Source organism: Hippichthys cyanospilos, chromosome 22, assembly GCF_059441005.1.
Source record: "Hippichthys cyanospilos isolate Australia breed blue-spotted pipefish chromosome 22, RoL_Hcya_1.0, whole genome shotgun sequence".
Taxonomy (NCBI): Eukaryota; Metazoa; Chordata; class Actinopteri; order Syngnathiformes; family Syngnathidae; genus Hippichthys; species Hippichthys cyanospilos.
This window is the reverse complement of record NC_142390.1, coordinates 9,433,403-9,438,402: the sequence shown is the minus strand read 5'-3', so window position 1 is coordinate 9,438,402 and position 5,000 is coordinate 9,433,403. Positions and strand designations below refer to the sequence as shown.

Here is a 5,000-nt window from a genome sequence, read left to right as displayed (position 1 = left end):
TAGCCTTAGCATATTAGCGTTAGCATGATAGTGACAAGCAGCATGCTGACTCACCAGTCCCTCGTTTACACAAATCATGGCGTGCACAATTTCCCATGAGAAGGGCGGAACATCTGCAATGGTCTGCAATGGTGGCAGCACAACAGTTACTGTCGTGGTCGAAGCCGATTATCGCGGATTCAAATCGGCTACATTCGTACCTGTGTATGCTACGGTCCGTCCCGCACCCAACTCACGAGGGAATGCCGGGCGCGGCCATGTTTAAAAGACGTGCACACGACGTCTCGCGATCGATCTCGCGATAGGTCGACACGAAGAAAGTAGCTGGGTTACATATATATACACATATATATATATATATATATATATATATATATATATATATATATATATATATATATATATATATATATATATACACACACACACACACAAATTTTATATATATATATATATATATATATATATATATATATATATATATATATATATATATATATATATATATATATATATATATATATATATATATATATACACACACACACACAAATTTTATATATATATACAGTGGGCCCCCGGGTTACGAACTTAATCCGTTCAGCGGCTACGCTCGTATCTCGAATTGCTCGTATAGCGGGCAATCCAAACCCATGTTAATTCGTGAGTGCGTGCAACGCGCGGAGAAGCCTTAGGTAAAATCATCACGCTGTATACATAAATTAATATTAAGTGACATAATCTACTGTACAGTTGCATTAAATAACAAATACAAAGGATAAATGACTTTTACCTTTGGAAAGACGTGACTTGTGCTGAGATAAGCAGAGATGAGCAGAGATGAATGCTCTAAGTCAATACGGTAAATCAGATATGCTATTGGTCTTACAGTGTCAAAGTAACTTTTTCAGTCAGGGTTTTCTCTACTTCCTTCCATCCCAACCAGCTGTGCCATCAAGCTAGATAAAGGCGTTCGGCCAATAGCATATCGGCACTTCTGTGATTGACGTGTGACACCGGCCAATAGCATCTCCGTGAGTGAGACCGGGTGACCTTAATCGACCAATAGCATATTGGCGTCTCCTTGACTGACTGATAATTATTTGCACTTTTTTTTTAAACGGTTGGAATGTATTGACATCTTATTGATTAAAACACATTTAAATCTGTGACGATTTTTTGTCCTGCAATCGGCACGCTTAATTTCATGTCAACTGTTTTTCCCGACGTGAATTGAGCACGGTGGAAGCGGAGAGGTGGTTGTGTGTGTTGCATTTACTGGGCAGCACACTTATGGCTTGTTCGAGCGTCAGTTCACCTTTGGATACAACTCACAAAATTGCAACAATGACGCTGTCCCAATGCATATCGGGAGATCGCCGACTAACCTGACATGCAATCTTGTCTAGCAACCATTATATGGCGCTGTATCATCACCCGTAATAGGGTGCAGAGATTAACCTCTTGAGTTAATATGGCAACGCATATAGGCTATTGGTCTTACAGTGTTACAGTAACTCTTTCAGTCATGGTGCAAATCACGGAGATACTAAAACATCATCCTCTTATTTCTTCCTTTACCGCTGCTAGTAATTTTAGAAGCTATGTCTAACAGATAAAGTTTGCAAAGTCTTCAAAACATTCCGTTTTTCACTCATTTTGTCTACTTCCTTCCATCCTGTCCCATCAAGCTAGATAAAGGCGTTCGGCCAATAGCATATCGGCATTTCTGTGATTGACGTGTCACGTCGGCCAATAGCATCTCCGTGAGTGAGACCGGGTGACCTTAATCGACCAATAGCATATTGGCGTCTCCTTGACTGACTGATAATTATTCGCACTTTTTTTTAAACGGTTGGAATGTATTGACAATTAATTAAAAAAAAACACACATTTAAACCAATGACAATTCTTTGTCCTGCAATCGGCACATTTAATTTCATGTCAGCTGTTTTTCCCTTTAGCTGTACAAACACTACACTTAAATGGTAATATATTTAGACACCGTGAGTGAGACAGTCAGTGTGAGATTGTAAGACCAATAGCGTTCACGTTACCGCCATAAGTATCTATTAATGATTGTAGATGACGCAACTGCTGAATATATTGGCGCAGTTAGGCGAGAACATTTCTACATACTCAATGGCTGGTTTGACGGAATGCTCGCAAGACGAGAGGTTTGCTCGTAAGCGGAGGACAAAATTCTCCCTGATCCACGCTCGTAAGGCGGAATGTTCGCAAATCAGGATGCTCGTAAGCAGGGGGCTGACTGTATATATATATATATATATATATATATATATATATATATATATATACACACATATATATATATATAGATAGATAGATAGATACTTTATTCATCCCCGTAGGGAAATTCACATTTCCAGCAGTATCCTCAAGTCGAGATATAAAATATGAGAAATAAAATACACAAGATACACATAAGTCCAGTACAGAAGTATACTTAAGGTGCTTGTTAACAGTGTAAACAGAATAGTGTGAATCGTTGGAGTCTAGTGCAAGTATAATTAAGGTGCTTGTATAAAGTGAATAGTGCAGTGCAGAGTATGAGGTTTAGAGTTTAATGTGAGCTTTTACTGCCCCGGGTGGAGTTGAAGAGCCTCATGGCATGGGGGAGGAATGATCTCCTCAGCCTGTCCGTGGAGCAGGACAGTGACAGCAATCTGTCACTGAAGCAGCTCCTCTGTCTGTGGATGATGCTGTGTAGTGGATGTGTTGGATTGTCCATGATTGATAGCAGCTTGTTTAGCGCTCGTCGCTCAGCCACAGTTGTCAGACTGTCCAGCTCTGTGCCCACAACCGAGCCCGCCTTCCTCACCAGTTTATCCAGACGCGAGGCGTCCTTCTTCTTGGTGCTGCCTCCCCAGCACACTACTGCGTAGAGGAGGGCGCTCGCCACAACAGTCTGGTAGAACATCTGCAGGAGCTTTTTGCAGATGTTGAAGGACGCCAGCCTTCTGAGGAAGTACAGTCGGCTCTGTCCTTTCCTGCACAGAGCTTCTGTGTTGGTAGTCCAATCCAGTTTATTGTCCAGCTGCACACCCAGGTATTTGTAGGTCTGGACAAACTCTACACATTCTCCTTTGATGGTTACTGGTTCCGGATGGGGTTTAGGCCTCCTGAAGTCCACCACCATCTCCCTGGTCTTGGTGGTGTTCAGGTGCAGATGGTTAGCGTCGCTCCATGAGACAAAGTCCTGGATCAGTTTCCTGTACTCCCCCTCCTGCCCACTCCTGATACATCCCACGATAGCAGTGTCATCTGCAAACTTCTGCACGTGGCAGGACTCAGAGTTGTACTGGAAGTCTGACGTATACAGGGTGAACAGGACAGGAGACAGCACGGTCCCCTGTGGCGCTCCTGTGCTGCTGACAACAGTGTCGGACGTACAGCCCCCCAGTCTCACGTACTGGGGTCTGCCTGTCAGGTAGTCCGTAATCCATGCCACAAGGTGTGAGCCTACTCCCATCTCTGTCAGTTTACCACTGAGCAGCAGAGGCTGTATGGTGTTGAAGGCGCTGGAGAAGTCCAAAAAAGTAATCCTCACTGCACCACTGCCACTGTCCAGGTGAGAGAGGGATCGGTGTAGCATATAGATTATAGCGTCCTCCACTCCTACCTTCTCCTGGTAGGCAAACTGCAGGGGGTCAGTGGCATGGCAGACCTGTGGCCTCAGGTGGTGTAGCAGCAACCGCTCCATGGTCTTCATCACGTGTGATGTCAGGGCGACCGGCCTGAAGTCGTTGAGCTCCTCCGGTCGTGGTTTCTTTGGGACTGGGATAATGCAGGATGTCTTCCACAGCTGGGGGACCCTCCCCCGTTGCAGGCTCAGGTTGAAGATGCGCTGTAGAGGGTCTCCCAGCTCCAACGCACAAGCCTTCAGCAGTCGCGGGGATACTCCATCTGGACCTGCTGCCTTGTTGGGTCGCAGCCTCCTCAGCTCTCCACACACCTGGGCTGCAGTGATCTTGGGTGGGGGGGAGATGTCCTCCTCTGTGCTGGTGTCTAGGGGGGGAGGGTGAGCTAGGGTGAGCTATATATATATATATATATATATATATATATATATATATATATATATATATATATATATATAATATACACGGCCCGTGTTATGATATTAGTCCGTTCCGCGGTTGGGGTCGTAAGGTGAATTCGTCATATGACGGGCAATCCAAACCCATGTTAAATCGCTAATGCGTGAAGGACCCCAGGTAAAAACGTCAAAATTGTACATACATATTATGAATTGGTACCAAAATAGAATAGTAAGTGCTACATATATATATATATATATATATATATATATATATATATATATATATATATATATATATATATATAAAAATATATATACACATACACATACACACACACAAAATAGACATTATAAATAAAAACTACAGAAAGGATTTATTTACCTTTGAGTGCCTTAGTCATAACCATATTCCCTAATAAGGGTTATCCCTTGCATCGTTTCCCTACAAATTATCTTCTTACTTCTCTCTTTAACATCACTAGCAATCTTCGGACCCATGGCTAACTCTTTCAGCTTTTAATTAAACAATAAAATTCACTATAAATACGGTTTTGTAATCACTCACAATCGAACAAAGCTTTACTATTCCGCCATTTTGAAACAAGTGAGGCCGACCAAAAGCAGACCACCATCTGCGTGAGGAGACGCCGACCAATAGTAGACTAGCATTGTAGTCATGCATTGCATGGAAGCAGTTAGACGGCAATAGTAAATAAGTGCAATTACCTAAAACACCAGCAGATGGAGGAAAAACAACACAAGTACAGCCAACGCGCTAGGGTCATGACAGTTGTTTTTGTCGCAAAACCAGGAAAATACCGTAAAGAGGGGACAAAAAACTTTCGTATTCCAGGTCAAAACATGAAAATAACAAATCAGGGATTTGTAACACATAATCACAAAAAATATTTTATCAATATTTTATTTCTAGACAACA

General features: G+C 42.5%; 1 protein-coding gene and 1 long non-coding RNA gene across 3 annotated transcripts in view; one reads left to right on the top strand and one right to left on the bottom strand.

The window, feature by feature from the left end:
- LOC148405822 (uncharacterized) overlaps nucleotides 1-267 on the bottom strand; it is a 936-nt gene extending 669 nt beyond the window's left edge. The window contains exons 1-2 of the long non-coding RNA XR_015864148.1: nucleotides 201-267; nucleotides 55-123 (exon numbers count right to left, since the gene is read on the bottom strand). This is a non-coding gene — a long non-coding RNA (uncharacterized LOC148405822). The remainder of the gene's footprint in view (nucleotides 1-54; nucleotides 124-200) is intronic.
- aldh1l2 (aldehyde dehydrogenase 1 family, member L2) overlaps nucleotides 1-5,000 on the top strand; it is a 43,986-nt gene that overhangs the window by 33,999 nt on the left and 4,987 nt on the right. The window lies entirely within an intron of this gene.